Source organism: Sorex araneus, chromosome 5 (assembly GCF_027595985.1).
Source record: "Sorex araneus isolate mSorAra2 chromosome 5, mSorAra2.pri, whole genome shotgun sequence".
NCBI lineage: Eukaryota > Metazoa > Chordata > Mammalia > Eulipotyphla > Soricidae > Sorex > Sorex araneus.
In genome coordinates, this window is record NC_073306.1 from 197583794 (window position 1) to 197602775 (window position 18982).

The following is an 18982-nucleotide window of genomic DNA, read 5'->3' on the forward strand; positions in this document are numbered from 1 at the left end:
TATGAAGAAAGAGTAAAATTTTCAGCATATATATTACTTGATGAGGAAAAGAATAGTAGTTTAAATGAACTTTAAACCTATTTTAATTCAATGTTTTATTCTATTATAGGCCTTTTTCTGAAACCCAGAGTGCATGTTACCTGATATTTACCTTACTTATTTCTTAATACCTTCTTAAAGCAGAATTGATCTTTCACTTGTTCTCTTACTTCTTTATGGAGTAAAAGTGGAAATAGCTGCTTTACTGGAAATAATCAATTAGTTAAGACAAGTAATTACATTTCATAGTCTTTATGAGAAATTATATTCAAATGAGAATTTTTAATTTTTCATTAATTTTTTTTTTGCTTTTATGGGTCATACCTAGTGTTGCTCAGGGGTTACTCCTGGCTCTGCACTCAGGAATCACTCCTGGCAGAGTTTGAGGGACCCTATAGGATGCCTGGAGTTGAACCTGGGTCGACCACATGAAAGGCAAACACCCTACCCACTGTACTATCGCTCTAGCTCCTGAGAATTTTTTAAAAATTAAAATTTTATTTTAGACACCATGGTTTGCAATGCTATTAATGATGGAGTCTCATGCGTAACACAGTCCCTCACCACATCCTTCCTCGGAGTGTTCACTTCCCTTCACCCTTGCCCTAGTATTCCTCTCCCTCTAGTTCCCCCTCCCTCCCCTAGTAAGCGTCTACTGAAGACCAGTCCTTGGTTTCTATTGCCTCTGGGTATTTGTTATACCCCTATTACATCTCTTTATAATCCCACACGTGAGGGAGATCATTATGTGTCTGTCCCCGTCCTTCTGACTAACTTCACTCAGAAGACCCCAACCTCTGGGCAGCACATTGCATGATTTTCCTTATAGTTGGGAAGTATTCCATTATGTGTCTGAATTGTAGTTTCTTTATGCAGTCATCTGTTCTTGACACTGGGTTGTTCTAGATTTGACTGTTGTGAATGGTGCTGTGATGAATAGAGGAGTACAAATGTCTTTTCTCAATAGATTTTTTGAAGCTCTTTATGTAGATGCAAATGTGAACTTTTTTCAATAGGAATGACAAACTATTCTGATTTGAAAAAGTTAAACATTTTTTCAGATCACAGATCAAATTAAGTATATTGATGTACCAACTGATATATATATGTATTGATATATGACATGTAATTGTCATATATATGACATGTATAATCATTATATTATGATATATAATTGATATATGTGACAAATATTACGTTGACTTTGTTTCCCAAAAACATTTGGTTTTTGTTTTATTTTTTTGTTTGTTTTGGGGCCACACCAGGCTTACCCCTGGTTCTGTGCTCAGAAATCACTCCTGGAGTTTCGTGGGTGACTGTATATGGTGCTAGGGAATAAATTGGGGTTGGCCATGTGCAAATCAAGTACCTTATCCCCTAAGCTATCTTCTGGCCCTTAGAAACATTTGAATTCATGCATCAGACTTTGATGAGTAGAAAGGAATTTGAATGGTCATGTTAATGACTAGTAAGGAATAATTTACAGTTCATCTTAGCTCTCACTTATCAATAATAATATAGAATAAATACTTTCTTGTAGCAGAGGAAAAATCCCAAAGTATGCATTCATGCTCATGTTTTATTACTATTTTTTCTTGGGGGCTGTGCTGGTGGCTCCCTTGCAGTGTTCTGGGGTGCCCTCGCAGATATCCCTGGCTCAGTAATGCAGTCAGACTGTTTAGTGCCTGGGCCCAGCAATGAGGTGCTGCTTTAGCTTAGTGTTTGGGGGAGCTGTCAGGTGTCTTCTGGGGACCATGTGGGACTGCAGATCAAACTTCAGGCCTCAGGCATGCAAGGCATGAACTCCAGCCCTTTGAGCTATGTATTGGCCTATGCTTTGCTATCTTATAATGGGAAAGGCCAGTGACCGTCACAGATCTCCTACAGGGATCACGGAGTTCTCTTGGGACTAAATTAAGCTGTTGTATCAAGTCATTGTACCCACATTATCATCATCCTTTAGTTTCTCATATTGAACCACTGGATTGTTGGAAAGTAAGACAGGACCAGAGAGATAGTACAGGGGTGGAGGTACCTGTCTTGCACTAGAGTAATCCCAGGTGGATCCCTAGTGTCATGTGGATGCAGAGGATTGCTGGGATCAACCTCGAGCACAGAGCCAGGAGTAGTCCCCTGAGCACTGCCTGGTGTGGCCCTCCTCCACCACCTCTCCAATCAAAAGACATGAGGATATACCAGGAAAAGAGGGGAAAGGAAGGTCAAGATTGTTTTATATTGGGGCTGGAGCAATAGTATAGCAGGTCGGGCCTTTGCTTTGCATGCGGCCGACCAATGTACCATCCCAGGCATCATAGTGTGGTCCCCCGGGTCCCTCCAGGAGTGATCCTTCACTGAGTTCTAGGAGTGAGCTCCGAGAACTGCTGACACAAAACCAAAACCAAAAGAAGGGGGAAGAATTGTATAAAATTAACAAAATAGGAGGCAGCTGGTACTCCAAGCTTTGGTGTGCAGTGTTGAGGCCATTTTAAGGCTGGGTATTTTCCTACCACAAGAGGGCGCCAGTCAAGTGTGCTGCTGTTTCAACAGTCAGTGGTCACACACTTGGCTAATCCAGGCTGGTAGACGTTTGAGTGAGTCCAGTGCAAGTGGGTCTTTTCCCTTGCCTCATATTCTAGCTCTGATACCTCTTAACTATATACAAGTACGTGTTAAATGCTGAAGACATCCTTGTTAATAAATAGCCCTAAAGTCGTCCTGAGGGAATAAGTATGTAGCTAATACAAATTTGGGGGACAAATGAACTCTCAACAAGAAATGGTGAAAGGTTGTTATGTTTCCTTCTTTTTAAATGGTCACCTGGGAATGTAAGGATAAAATATGTCAATGAAATTATATAATAGAAAAGGTCTGAATTCATGTAAAAAAATGAAAAGAGATCCCATACAACCAGACAATAGGAATGAAAAATGACCACATCAGGCAACGTGTGGGAAATAAACAAATACAATTAACAGCGAGTATTAAAGAAGAGATAATGATCTAATAGCAGTGGTAGCTGAGCAGGGATGGCTGGCTCATTGTCATAACTGGAATGTCAGCATATATGGAAACAGTCGCATCTAGAAATCAGGATGAGCAGAAGGACGAGCAATGTGAGGTTTCCGAGTGATTGATAAAGTCAGAGAGATGACACTGAAGAATGTGGTGATGAAAACTTGGAAGGAGCTTGCAGAAGAAAAGTAAAAGAGGAAATAATTGTGTGACAATCCTGGGGCATGAATAAAATGAACTTATGTTGATATTAGTCTGATCTTCCCAGTTTCTCCAATTCATCTAGTCCTAACCTTATAGGTTTAACTCTCTATCACTTCATTTTAGACATCTCCCTGAAAAACAGAGTTAGACTAATTCAGACGATGCAGTCAGACCCTATGAGACAATGCATTTAGAAGGAGGCTTCATAGGCCGGAGAGATAGTACAGAGGGTCGGGCATTTGCCTTGCATGTGGCTGATACGCATTTAGACCCCGGCATCCCATAGGATGCTCTTAGCATCACTAGGAGTAATTCCTGAGTGTGGAGCGAGGAGTTACTCCTGAGCATTACTGGGTGTGACCCAAAACTCATCCCCCCCCCAAAAAAAGATGAAGCTTTAAATTCCTATATAAAGCTACCTCTCTGAACTCCAGAATTCATGTATCTTTTAAGTACAGTCCATAGTTATAAGCTCATAACTTCTGTTCATGGTTGTCATTATTGTTATTTATTTAATTTTATATAGCATGATAGCAAGTTCTTAGAACAATACCCGACGCAGTGGATATTCCGTATATGTGTACTGTAGTCTTATTGAGATTATAACTGGAACAAAGACTTCTTTAGACTGCTATAAGTATAGCTGACCAAGATGTAGGAAGGGGGCTAGAAAGATAGTATAGTGAGTAAGGAGCTTGCCTTGCATGTGGCTGACAAGGGGTTTGATTCCTGGCATCCCATATGGTCCCCTGAGCCTGCCAGGAGTGATCCCTGAGTGCATAGCCAGGAATAAGCCCCGAGCACAGCCAGGTGTGATCCAAAAGCAAAAGCAAAGCCTCAAAATGTTCAGAAGATGATTTTATGAAGATGGTATCATTAGTTTTGTTGGGTGACGTACATGTGGCAGCTTCATTTTTTATGAACTACTAGACGTTCTTTATTTGTCAATATAGTTGATAAAGTCAGGAAAGTGGAAGATTTGTTCATAAAACTGTAGAGTGTATTGTTAAATGGATGATAGACTGGCCTGAGTATAAATGTTAAGATTAAGAAATTAGGAGAGGCCGAAAACTTCCACACTCTGCAATCTGCCATGCTCCTCACTGGACTCCACTGCTCCCAACAAGCCTTATTCAGAAATTAATCTGTGAAAAAACTTGGGTTTGCAGGCTTTGTGACTGAAATCTCCAGGCTTTCATGGAGTTGGGGATGGACTTCCAGCATCTCCCTATACTTCTGGAAGCTATGACAGTCATACATACATCCCAAAGTGCCACCCAGTTGAAAATTTAACTCCAGCTGTATCATCTGGCTAAAAACTTTGGACTTCCTGGATTAAATGGGTGCATGACACCTCAAACTCTACAATATTGATAAACGAGGAGTAGCACACCAGATTGGATGGGATGTGATGTAGAAGATATTCAATCTTGAACAATATCAACACTGAAGGCTTAACCTGTAACAATACTTAGTAGTCTCTTGGGATATGCACAATTTTCACTTTCTTCTGATGAAACATTTTTGATCATTCTTTTAGCAAATTATAACAAGCAATATAAAATAAATCACTGAGGGCTTACTATGGGTGGGCCCTAGGGGTGGTTGGAAATATTGGAGATATGGTGGTTGGGAAGGTGCAATGGCAGTGGGGTCTGTAGTGGCATGCGGAATGTCTGTAACAAATCATCATGAGCAACTTTGTAAACCACAGTGTTTACATAAAGTGTAAGGGGAGAGTTCTATTAAAAATAAATTAAAAAAAAAGAAATTATGAGAAGGGTGAAGAAACTAACCAGCCTATTATAGAAAAACTAAGATGGGGTTGGATGGAAAGAACAGGGGCAAGCTTGTGGAACCCTAATGATAAAGAAGGGAAGGCTCTCTGGAATCTGACAGCAACTCCAAGATTGCCTTAAAGGTCCTTTTAACTCGATGATAGCATGTGCCTCTAGGAAACTAGAGGGAAATTCTAAGTTTGTCAAAGTTCCAAGAATCTCATTATCCAGGCAGGGCAGTCAGATCCCCTCATAAGACATTGTTCAAAGGACCCTCCACCCATCTGAGTGACTCTGTGGAACTAGTTTCAGTCAGAAGATGAGCTGCTGAGTCAATGCCACTCGCACGGTAACCTCTGGATGCGGAGTGTCCTACTTGGTGAAAGCTGGTATTTTTTCCCCACTGAGCCATCCCCTCCAGCGTGATGCACGAACCTTTATGGTTAGAACTCCAGCGTCGCTATTACAACATTTTTAATGATAGACACTATAATATAAAATGGCATAAATGGCATTATCCAGTCGAGTAATTTGGTATATTTATACTTAACCAGTCATAAAACACAAAGTGACCAACCAACTTCTTTTCACCACCTCTTGCGTCGTATCGTAAAGTTTTAAAATGTACTCCCATCAAACATCTCCCTGGATTCCCAATAGAGTTTTCCCTCTGATGAACTTCCTCCTCCCTGCAGCAGGGCCGGTAATTTTTCAGATGCCAGGACACTGAGCAGATTTCGGGGCGGGGCATGGAATGTAGTCTGCTCCACCATCCGCAGGCATCGACTTAGGAGTGAAACTTGCTCCCTCACAGCCCTGGGTGCCTCCTGAGTAGATGCACATTTCCTGGCTTGACTAACGCTATTGTTCTCCCGTCTCCCATTTCTCATTCCCTAGGTTGGCACCTTTAGGTCACCGCTGCTTCTCAATTTGCAGTTTCTTCCTGCTTTCCTAAATTTCACATTTATCTCAGCGTCACCAGTCTTGTACAGGGGTACAGCGTCGTGTAAATGCGCAGGCCCTGCTCGAATAAGAATCCCAACTCTGCTTCTCGCTGATTATGTAACTTTGGACAGGTCATCGCTAACCTTCAGCTTCATTAAAGAGTAATAAACTCTTGGGGCTGGAGCGATAGCACAGCGGGGAGGGCATCTGCCTTGCACGCAGCCGACCCGGGTTCGATTTCCAGCATCCCATATGGTCCCCTGAGCACCGCCAGGGGTAATTGCTGAGTGCAGAGCCAGGAGTAACCCCTGTGCATCGCTGGGTATGACCCAAAAAGAAAAAAAAAATAATAAACTCTTATATAGTATTGTTATTCCATCCAAGCCACATAAAGAGCATAGCACAGTGCCTCGCATATTACAAATACTCAACGAATGTTAGACTATTACGTTAGCCCATCATAAGCCATTGCATATGAACATTTAGAAATAATTTGGTTGCTTTTCATTTAAGTTTTGCAGTTATTTTTTATTTAGATAGCACAGGTATGCAAGAGTGTAAATCTCTTTTATGGGTGCAGTGTGACCCCGGCCACCAATGTGTCTGTGTCCCTCCACCTTGTTCATTGGTATCTTTCAGCCCACATCCTCCTGCCTTGGGTAGATTCAATTCCGTAGTCAGAATCTAAGGATCTTTAAAATGGGACATTGCTAATCCCTGGCTTTGTTTCGTTATAAGCCACATATCACTCCTTATTTCTCTACTCTCTTTATTTTTCTCCAAATTGCTTTATTATTGATCTGCAGTAGTATAATGTTTCAGGAGAATATATCTTTTCACCTCTGCCATCTCACACCAGAAAGATTCTATTTTCCTTCAACATCCTACTTTCCTTCTGATAACCACCACAGTTTTCTCTGAATCTAGGAACTGGTTTTGTTGTGTCATTTTATTTTATTTTTGTGACTTCATTTGTTTTAGCTACTTGTATTATCTTTCACTTTCTTTTTTTCTTTTTTAAATTTTATTGATCTTAACTCATTTCACTTACCACCTTTAGTTCCATTCATCTTATTAAAAAAAATTGTCTTTTTCCTTTTTAAAAAGTGAGTGGTAGTATGTGGAGTATAAATGCCACAGCCCTCTCATTCAGTTGTATGTTGATAGCGTTTGGGTTGATTCTGTGTTGCGCCTTTTGTGAGTAATACTGCTGTAAACCTGGTGTACAGATTTTTGACTTAATGTTTTCATATTCCACAAATGCCAAGGGTGGTATCTGCAGGTCATAGGGTATTTCCATTTTTATCGTTTAGTGTATTTTCTCTGCTGTGTGGAAATGGAAACTATACCAATTTGCACTAGTAGTGCACCAAGACATCATTTTCCCCAATCTCTCCAAATGTTAAAGAATTTGGAAAACATTTGTTGTTTCCAGTCTTTCCTGAAATAGGTGAAAGTGATCTCATTGTGATTTTGTTCTACATTGCTCTGATTATATAAATGATTGCGCTATACTTTCAACACTAAAGGAATACTTTTTGTTTACTTCTGATAGTAACAATATCATATTATGAAAATATGATAGATCTGAATATTATTTTATATGTCTTCAATACATGTGCATTTCTGCAACTTGTCTTGTGTTTAAAATGGTGATTTCCCTCCAAATTAAGACAACAATCAGATATCATCTTATGCCAGTGAGAATGGCACATATCAAAAATAACCATCTCTTTTGGCAGGGATGTGGTGAAAAGGAGCTCTTACCCCCTGCTGGTGGGGATGTTGTCTTATCCAATCCCTGTGGGCAGTAGGAAGGAGGGTTCTCAGTGAACTCAGAATTGAGCTCCCATATGACCAGCAATTCCACTTTTGTGTACCTATCCCCAGGACAGAAAAACATTCTGTCCAACGACAGATGTGTGGATCACGAAGATTTCCATATATACCACATGGCATATTTACACAGCTATAAGAAATGATTAAATCATATCATTCTCTGCAACATGAATGGAACTGGAAGACATCATTTGAATTGGAGTAAGCCAGGAAAATGTAAACACAAGATGATATCACATATATGTGATATATAGAATAAATGGATGAGGGAATCCAGTGGTTTAAAGGGGGGATATCCTGATAACCCTTGGTCCCAGAATGTAGGGAGAAGGAAAGAAATAGAGTGGTGGGAAGGGTCAGAAGTGACAGATGAGAAGCAATGGGGCAAGTTCAAGGGGATCCAAGCACATCAGTGGTGTTAAGGAAAGAGAGAGCCAAGTATCCCAACTGCAGAGCCAACAACACTGAAATCATGAGACCCAAACCTTAATAACCAAACCTAAAATGATGTCTGTCAAGAGGAGGTGTTGGGGAGGTGGTGTGGGGGGAACATTGGTGGAGAGAAGTTGACACTGGTGGAGGGATCAGTGCTGGAACATTGTATGTCTAAAACTCAACTACGGATGACATTGCAAATCATGATGCTTTAATACATTTTTTATGGAGATCTCTTATGCATACATATGCGGTATTAAAGATAGAATATCCAGTTAGTTGAATATTCATTTTATGTTGATATTATGATTTATTAAGTTACAAATATTTACAATATATTATTGTTATGAACAGAGCTATAAGATCACTGTATCATTGTCACTGTCATCCCCTTGCTCAGCAATTTGCTCAAGCGGGCACCAGTAACGTCTCCATTGTGAGACTTATTGTTACTGTTTTTGGCATATCGAAATGCCATGGGTAGCTTGCCAGGCTCTGCCATGCAGTCGAGATACTCTCGATAGCTTGCCGGGCTGTCCGAGAGGGGCGGAGGAATCGAACCCTGGTTGGCCGCATGCAAGGCAAACACCCTACCCACTGTGCTATCGTTCCAGCCCTATAAGATATGTCTCTTAATATTCTTTTGGGATCCATTCATTATTTGAATAGACACTTTTTTTTTACCATAACTCTACATTTGTCCTTTTACCAGATACAGGAAAACAAAGGTATGTAAAATCAGTTCCAGCACTTCAGAAGTTTAGAGTATAGCAGAGGAGAAAGATGTACAAACAAATGAGTATGCTAGTGCAATATTAAAGGTAGGATGTATGTTTGTGTGTGTGTAACTAATGTCCATCTATCTTTTGGGAAGGAAGAGAAAACAGAGACAGAGACACAGATGCAGATAGAAAAACAGAGTGACAGAGGCAAACAAAAGCACCTCAGAGATAGAGACAGCTGGTCACTATTTATGATCATGAGATGTTTGTGTTTGTGCTGTGTTCCAGCTTTCAGAATGAACAGAAATTCACTGAGCAGTAAAGGACAGAAAACAGCTTAGATCGATGAAACTCTGTGCATATATTGAAGCAAAATGTTAACTATTTCAAATTTATAGGCAACCAACTCTCTGTGAGTCATGAACAAAAGCAGCTGATCATTTAGGTAGGGGTCCAGCTGAAAAGTCAAGCTGAAGAAATTTGAATTTTATCAACTAGATCCTGGAAATCTTTAAGTAATTGTAGGCATTATTGGTCTCATTTGAATTTTATTTTATTTATTTATTTATTTTGCTTTTTGGGTCACACCTGGCGATGCACAGGAGTTACTCCTGGCTTTGCACTCAGGAATTACTCCTGGCGGTGCTCAGGGGACCATATGGGATGCTGGGAATCGAACCTGGGTCGGCCGAGTGGAAGGCAAATGCCCTACCCTCTGTGCTATCGCTCCAGCCCCTCGTTTGAATTTTAGAAGGATTATTTTGCAGCCACTGGGCAGAGATGAATCTGGAACTGACATGATGTTACTCTAAATGAATATAGGAGTAACTGAAAATGAGAAGGAGGAGGAGGAGAACAGAAGGACTTTCTGGCTTTGGTTCCAGGGTATATGGGATTTCCATATACAAGTGAGAGCATGTTGAAGGGAAGCAGAGTTTGGAAGAGTAAGGTAAGTAAGGGGGCAGAGCAATAGCAAAGGGGTAGGGTGTTTGCCTTGTACTCGACCGACCGACGAGTACTCGATTGTACTCGTTCAATCTCCGGCATCCCATATGATTCTCTGAGTACCACCAGGAGTAATTCCTGAAGTGCAGAGCCAGGAGTAACCCCTGAGCATTGCTGAGTGTGACCTAAAAATTAAAAAAATAATAATTTTTAAAGGATAGGTAAGAGGGGATAATAAATTCAACTTGAACTTGCTGAATTTTAAGCATTGTGCAAAATTCAGGTGAGAGGGTTTAGTAGAATATTTAGATAAGTGGTTTTGGAGTGTGGAAGCACTCTAACCTGATGATCTGAAAGTTACTGGCATATGTGGTAGTGGACACAGAGGCCTGAATCAGAGTGAGTTTGTGTAGATGAGCAGACTGATACTGGCATGTCTGAAGCGTATTGATTGATGTGATAAGTGCTACCGTATTTCTTTCTCACTTGTATCATCAGTGCCAACAAAAAATGGCCTGGTTTTGCTGCAGAAATTTGCTTGTATAAGACCAGTTGACATTTTTCTGAAGGTATATAGTCTGATAATTCTTTTTTTTTTTGTTTTTTGTTTTTTGGGTCACACCTGGCAATGCACAGGGGTTACTTCTGGCTCATGCACTCAGGAATTACTCCTGGCGGCGCTCAGGGCACCATATGGGATGCTGGGAATCGAACCCGGGTTGGCTGCGTGCAAGGCAAATGCCCGACCCGCTGTGCTATTACTCCAGCCCCCTCACTATTATTTTTTGACGTTACTTTGTGTGAAGCTGTATCAAGTCAGCTTATAGCTATGAAAAAACTGTTTTGCAATAGCATGGAAGGCACATAATATTCCATAGTTTATTATGTAAAGTTTAAATTCATCATATTGACATGACATGGGAAAATATGGAGCGTGTGAGATACTGAAAACCTTGGTGAGCTGTGATGGATAGAGAACAGTAAGACTTACACTGCGATGGCATGAGGTTGGCTACATGAAGGGGCAGCTTTAAAGTGATCCCCATACCTCTGTGTCACTTAGTAGCCACAGCCAACCTTATTTACCTTTGTATTTCTAGTTTCTAGTGAAAAACCAATGCTGCCGACTAGAAAAGTCAGTGCTGAGTTAAAAGTCAGGTGATTGTATTGGTTTAAGTTTCCCCCACCCCCTAGGAGTTGAAGAAGACTTTCACAGGGGTCAAGGATTCTCCAAACTTAGATTCCCCAACCCCCCTCCCCCCTCACTCATACACACACACACACACACACACACACACACACACACCCCTTGTTTGGGGCTGTTCCACTTCATGAATATTTAGTATGACATTTCATCAGCACCTTTGACTCAGAGTTTGCACCTGCAGAGTTCACAGGTAAGGTAGGGAGGAGACAGAGAAAACAGCTGAGAAATGATGACGGCCTTCAATAAAAGAATGAGAAAATGCCATTGCCTTGCTTTCCAGTGTGGGTAGGAATCCGAACCCTTCTTGAGTGAAGTCATCATACCTGTGGTATGTGCAAAGCGTGTGGGATTGCTGAATGTCTTCCAGACGTGTTGACGGGCAGAAAGTGAAATGATTCCACTAGGCCTAGAGTCAGTCACTATTTGGTGTGGCCATGCAATTGCCTCTTCACATCTAATTAAAATTCAGGAAAATGAAAAATGAAAAAATCAGGGATCAAAATGCGACACGTCAACACCTCTGTAATAATCTGCAGGGGGGTGGTGTTTGAACCGTGCTCTGGAAAATCTCACCGAGCTCTTGGCCACCTGCTTTAGGTGTGGCTTGGATGCGAAGGAGAGCCTTAAAAGGGAGAAGGCATTGTGCTACTTATCGTTCCTCTGCTACCTTTCTATGAGAGCCTTTCTTTCTACCCATTTATGTCAGAGACAAAGGTTTCCGTCTCTGCCCTTAATGTTTCACCCAAGTGATTTCTTCAAATTGATTTCCGATTTGTTTAATTAGTAATTACTTCGTTTAGAATGACCTGCCTTTATTACAAAACTCGAGGGTTGATGAGCGCCATGCACGACTGTGGTTGGAACAGATTCAGACCAGTCATAGTTGTGGTGTGAGTATGCAGATTCTGGTCAGTTCCCTCTGAGTGCCTCACTAATCTCTGCCCATTGAATCAAGATAGTGATGAATATTTAGGATCAGATATTACATTTCAAAAATGACAGGTGCCTTTCAGTAATGTTCCTTTCGCGTGGGTTGCATAATTCAGTCTTATTTTAAAGATAACTGAGAAATTTCCTTGTCTCTGGAGAGAAAAACATGTATACACACTCCAAATACACACAGACACAAGAAAGGGCACTTTGTAATAAACATCTTTCCCAAGATAATTGGCCAAGAAATTCCTAAAAAGAATGTGGTATACTGTGTGAAAATAAATCAGATTCCTTAAGTCAAAAAACTTTCTTTGGGTGGTATTCTTTTTGATGCTGGTATTCTTTTATGATGATATGGTATTCTTTTCTGATGCTGAGTTTTTAGTAAAAGTTTGGCCTAGCAGTACTGAATGGCTTGGAAGACTCAGAAAATAGTATACCATGGGCACAATATTAGAAAGAAACGAGTAAATATCTTCAATGCAAATCATATATGAGTGTTATAAACCTGTTTTGAATATATGTTTTGCGAATAAGCTTTATATCAGGTTCCAAAATATTACATCTAGGAATTTATCTAAAGAAATTTATAATGAGACATGCCGAGATAATCAAGGATATCAACCACAAATTTATTTATTAGCAAAAATTTGGAAACTACCTGAGCATCTAACAATATGGAGAAATTTAGTAGATGATGCCAGGCATATGATGGCCAAGAAATTAGTTGAAAAATCAGTGGGAGTAATTTTTTTTCTTTTTGTTTAATCATTGACACTTGTTTGATGTCTTTTTACAATCAACATGACTCATTTCCCTTAGGGATTTTTATCTGTAAACTCAAGAAGAAAACTAGTTAGTGCACCATTAATCTTTTTTTTTTTAAGTTTTTATTTTATTGAATCACTGTGAAAAAAATTCTTTCAGGTTTAAGTCTCAGTCATAAACTGATTAAACCCCCATCCCTTCATCAGTGCACATGTTCCACCACCAAGAACCCCAATATACCCCCCTCCCACCCATCCCCCACCTAACTAGCTAATGATCTTCCCTTTATTCTCTCTATACTTTGAATACATTCAATATTTCAATAGAGAACTCACTATTATTGTTTGGAATTGTCCCCAACAATCAGGCCTGCTGAAAAGGCATCATTTAATAATTTCTTTTCATTGCTGAGAGTGAAGACTGAGTTCGCGCGGCCGCACGGTTTTGGGTTTCTGATATTTTAGCCCAGTTCACAGTCAAGATGCATAGCTGCAAGAAGCCGCTCTGGGTGCCAAAATGGGTTAGAAGATCTCTCCATCAAAGTCTTTAGGAGCAGAGGGTCCATTTCTCAAGCCGCAGCTCCAGATCATATCTGGGCGGCGGGCATGCCGGTAACGCCCCCCCTCCCAGGACCACCTACAGGCTACGTCACTAAAAAAGTCCTACCTCTGGGTTGGGGATCTTAGAGGGTGGCTCTCGCCACGTGGATGCTGCCGCCGCCGCCATTTTCGCTCAGGGAAACAGGGCAGAGAGGCACAAGGTTGTAGCTCAGTTCACAGTCAAGATGCATAGCTTCAAGAAGCCGCTCTGGAGCACCATTAATCTTAAAATAATTATTTAAAAGAAAGCCTGTCCCCACCAAGATACAAAAAAATAACGGCCAATTGTGGTGTGGATTTCCTGGATTCAATTCGAGTTCATAGTTCTGCAGCAGCAATGGCTAAAATGGTAAATTTAAAAATATGTAAATAGAGGCAATTTTAACACATTGAATATGGTCCTTTAAGCCATATTTGTCTTTTTTTAACCCTAAGTAAATAATAATATATTTGCCAAATAAGTTGAATTGCTAAAATTGCCACATTGATATTTATGGAAATTAATTTTATATTTATTTATTTAATTTTGAAGCAAAATGTAAAAACTACAATTAGTGAATTACATGTTGCTTATAGTGATCTATTATCAGTAAAACTGTAAGCAACCTAATATTTAGATTATGCTTGAAAAGTTAATTAGAAAGCTAAGACTCTAAAGATCATTCATTGACTGCTTGAACATGGAAAGCACCATACTTTGTATTTGTATTTTCTTAACTTTGTAGCACCTAGGTAAGCAGTAAGAAGAGATGTATTTGATTTTAGAAATGTGGGATCGAATCAAACTATTTCTCTAAGATCCTTCAATTTAACCATCTAGGTGAAGATCTGTTTGCCTCCAAAGCTCAAGCTCTTTCCAGTGACTGAGATTGCATGCTTACACAGTTCTGGTGACAAACCCGATTTCCCCAACTAGGCATGACTAGTTCGTAATGTAAAAAATTAATAGTGACATCAGCTTTCCCATGTGAATTCTTACTCTGACGCTACTGTTGTCCTGCACGACCCCGTGGAACGGAGTGACTGGTGCAGGCCCCGATTTCTCTCTGGGATTGCAGATACGGGACTCTCGGAATTTCTGTTCACTTCCTGCTCCCCATGTGTGAGTTCCTGTTCTCCCCCTTGCTTTAATGCTGCCGAGGCAGTTACAACTGTCTCACGTTCCTGTTCCTCCCCTCCCGCCTGCAGGGTCAGGCAGGCCAATTAAACGTAAGGCATAAACGAGAGAAACTACTTAAACAATGTTCTCTTGCCATTTTGAAGCCTTACACCATGAAAAAAAAATATTTCATAAAGCAATCTTTGAGCTTTTGAGTCAGAAATTGGAAAATTTAGTGAGCTCAAAATTCTAGTGGGTGATTACAGAACTGCAAGAAGCTGCTTTTTCTCGAACTTTCTGTCACCCTTAAAAAAATACAGGATTCTCTCCATTGACTTTTCTTTTCCTCTGGGACATTTCCTGCTGTCTTTCTCCTAACTAATTCACCACTTCAAAGGGCTGGCATATTAAGCTGATCTATAGCTACACTCTTATTTGCTGAACCCACTTATTGATGAGCTCGTGGTACCAGGGACTGTTTACAGTAGAGGGTGTACACAGATACTTAATTTCTGCCCTCACGAAGCCTGTAGAGTCTACGAGCCCTGTAGTCTCATAGTCCTTGCCTCCAAAGCTTTCTTGTTGCCTCAGCCTCTTAAGGCCACTCGGGCTCATTAATATCATATTGTACGTTGTTTCGCCAAGGATGAATTTTATTGTGTTCATAGCATGCTTCATAATAAATAGGGAGTAATTAGTTTTTTAATTCCTGTAGATTTGTCATCCCATTGCTCATCGATTTGCTCAAGCGGGCACCAGTAACATCTCCACTGTGAGACTTGTTACTGATTTTGGCATATCAAATACGCCACGGGTATCTTGCCAGGCTCTGCCATGCGGGCGGGATACTCTCGGTAGCTTGCCGGGCTCTTCAAGAGGGATGGAGGAATCGAACCCAGATCGGCCATGTGCAAGGCAAACGCCCTACCCGCTATGCTGTCGCTCCAGTCCTAATGTAAACAATCCCTATGTAAATATTTTTAACCTTGAAAAGTCTATCTAATTTCAAATTATAATAGTGTATAGGATAAGATTTATTTTGGATATTAGTAAGATAAAGATATACAAATATAATGACAAACTTAGGAAATTATTAAAAGAAAAGGGGAGCTATATATATACATATGTATATATGTATGTATATATATATATATACATATATATATATATATATAAAGAAATTTGGTCTAGTATCAGGATTTGTGTGACAATAGAAAGTGTCCCAGAGGTAGTGGTGATTTGGCTGACATATACTGTTAAAGGATTTATTAACAGTGGCAAGAAGACTTTCATATTTTTTTTTCCTTTTCTAAAATCAGTTTTATCTATGTACCATACACACACCATGCATACACACACACACACACACACACACACACACACAGAGTATCTTTTTATTACAGTGCATTTCAGGTTTACCAGCCATCTTCTACCCATTGCATTTGAGTTTCTTAGGACAAGGGCTTTATCATCTATCTTTTCATGAAATGCCAGCATGCAGTCTCATCACACATGTGCTAGGCTACATGGGAAGGCGATGTTATGATATCAGAAGAACTGTGCAAAAGATTCTTGATGTCTTTGCAGGAGACTCTTGAGCTTTCTCAAGTCCACTGTTGTGAATTTTGTTCAGATGTTAAAACAAGTACTTTTCCATTTTTGATATTTGGTTTTATTGTTTTGTCTTTTTTTAAAAAAAGTTTTAGAATCAAAAATATTTCCTTAACTTTTGTGCTTTTATCTCAGCTATCTTAAGAGTTTCGTGCTTTGCATATTTTTAGCATTTTCTAATGAATATAAATATGTTGACCTTATTTTTTTTATGATTACCAAACAAACAGAAAACATCACAAAGCATGTTATAAGCAACTAGTAATTCTCCCAAAACAAAGCTTGTAGGCAAGGTAACAGAGCCACCCATTAAATCCCTGAGAGTCCGAGAGAGTTCCCCTTTTTGTCAAAGTGTCTATTCCTAACTTTGATTGGCTCCCTGTTCTCATCTATGACGATAGAGAACTTGATGAGATTTGATCCCAAACAGTGGTTTAAAATCTGTTTTTTTTTGCTTTAGGAAGGGCCAAAATTAGAAATTACACTATTCAGTTTGTTGGTAGGTGTGACAAAGCAACCCTCTTGTTACTATTTGTACCGACTGTTGTTGTGTGATTATTCTATGTTTAAGGTTGGGCCTGTGGGAGAAAATGTCACACCCTGTTTAGGGGGTGAGGTCTAGAATGAAGAGTGACATCATTTATTATATTCATCACTACAGTCTTTCCACTCTGCTGGGAAATATACTGTAAGACCAGAATGATGCATAAGGTGGGACAGCCTTTGCTTGGTGGGATAGATAGAATCTTCTGGTAGCCTTATAGGACTAGCTCACCATGCCCAGGGGATTGCTGTGACAGTGGGGAGACACCAAAATAAAATCTGGTAGGGGTTATAGAGGTGAGTTGGGGTGAGTCAGGTTGTATTTGTACTTACACTCTGTGCTTTGCTATAATATAATTTCAAAGCAAAAGCAGTCTTCTTCTGAAAAGCTGACAACATGATACCTAATGTTTGTCTAAAGAAATCAGTCTATATTTTAGTATTATATATGTATGACAGGATTTGGAAGATATGCATAATTTAATAAAATGGTATATTTTCTAAATAAAGATACAGGATATTGCCAAATCAATATGATGTGTCAGTTAGTGCAGTTTTGGATTTGAATATTACGTAGTATGGAAAGCTTATTGACATGGCTTCGAATTTCAAGTTGCAACTGACCTTTAGGAAAATATTGCTTACAAGTTTTGGTATAGATCAAAGAAAGATAGCCAGTTATCTTGGTATGCTGTGACAGCGCTCCACCCTTTTCCAGTTATCTGTGTGTGTAAGGTTGATCACAAAGACAGATTTGGGAGTCCAGTTGTCTTAAAGGTTTTCAGAATTGTAAAACAGAGCCTCTCTTCTCATTTTTTTTTTGGTGGGGGCATTGTGTATGTGTGTATGTATGTGTATAAGACATACCTGGCACTGCCCAGGGGTTCCTCCTGGCTCTGCATTCAGGAATCACTCCTAGTGGGAGTGATTATGGGATGCTGGGAATAAAACCTAGGTTGAGCATTGGAAGGCAAGCACCTTACCCACTATGCTAGCTCCCTTCTTTTTATTTGTTTGTTTATTTATTTATTTTTTGCTTGGGGGTATGCAGTTATTCTAATTTAAAATGTGTTATATACTTTAACATGTATCAGATATAATTTAAACAAATTTAAATGACATATTAACTTAAATTATCTACCTGATGAAATCAATAATATCAGCCACAAGAACAAAGTTGTTTGGGCCTTTCAAAAAATTGGGGACGTATAAAGTAGTCCAAATCCCCAAAACTTTGCTAACTGTGAAGTTACATAATAACTCTTTTTCATTCAGGTTTCTGTTTATTCAAATGACAGTATATAAAAGGGCATACCTGTCTCTGACATTTTTCACATTGCTGCATGTATCGAAAATTATTTATACGCTTATTAATTATCTTCTCTATGAAAATCTCGGCCCCATTAGAGAAGAGATTTTTGTCTGTGTTGTTTATTGCCTTATCCTCATCACCTTTTAAAAAAACTGGCACACAGAAGCTATTCAGTCAATATAGGTTGAAATAATGAAATTATTTCCCACCTAGATATTCTCCTTGTAGGACTGCAAATTTAGAGATTTTGTGTATAAGCCCTTCTTAATTATGGTTTACTCCTTTGGTGTTGCCTTTGCATTTCTAACAGTTATTTAAACCCCTGAACACATCCACTCAGTTTTCACATCTTCTTTTCTACTTCAACCAACTCGTCATCTTCTTACCACAAGACACATTCATATGAAGATGACATACCATCTCGATGACATGGATGGCTGCTGCTCTTACCACATAGATCTTTTTTCCCTCTCTTTTGAGCCACACCCCACGGTGCTCAGGGCTTACTCCTGACTCTGCACTCAGGGATCACTCCCGGCTGGCTTGGGACCATGTGGGGTGCCAGGAATCGAACTGGGTTGGCCACATGCAAGGCAAGCACTCTGTCCATTGTACTACTGCTCTAGTCCCTCCACATAGATCTTTAACTGAACTCTCCAGACATTAGATCAAAATCTTTCTAAAATTGATGTGTTGGGCCCAAAGGACAGTACATCAAATTCTTGCTTGTCCTGCATGCAGCTGATCTGAGTTTGATCCCTGGCACTACACTTGGTCCATGAGCCCACCGGGAGTGATCCCTGGGCACAGATTCAGAAGTTTTCCCTGAGCACTCCCGGGTGTGACTCGAAACTCCCCCGATCCCAATTTTTCAAATTAAAATAAATAGGTGTAGTTTTTTTTTCCTCTATAAGAGCAAGAAAGAGTCTCTGTAGACTAGCAAAAGGATATTTCTCTAAAAGAAAAAACAACCAGTAACAAGAAGGTTCAA

The 18982-nt window shown here is 39.8% G+C and overlaps 1 protein-coding gene across 2 annotated transcripts in view; it reads left to right on the forward strand.

Annotated features, from left to right (window-relative positions):
* MTHFD2L (methylenetetrahydrofolate dehydrogenase (NADP+ dependent) 2 like) overlaps positions 1–18982 on the forward strand; it is a 109530-nt gene that overhangs the window by 40862 nt on the left and 49686 nt on the right. The window lies entirely within an intron of this gene.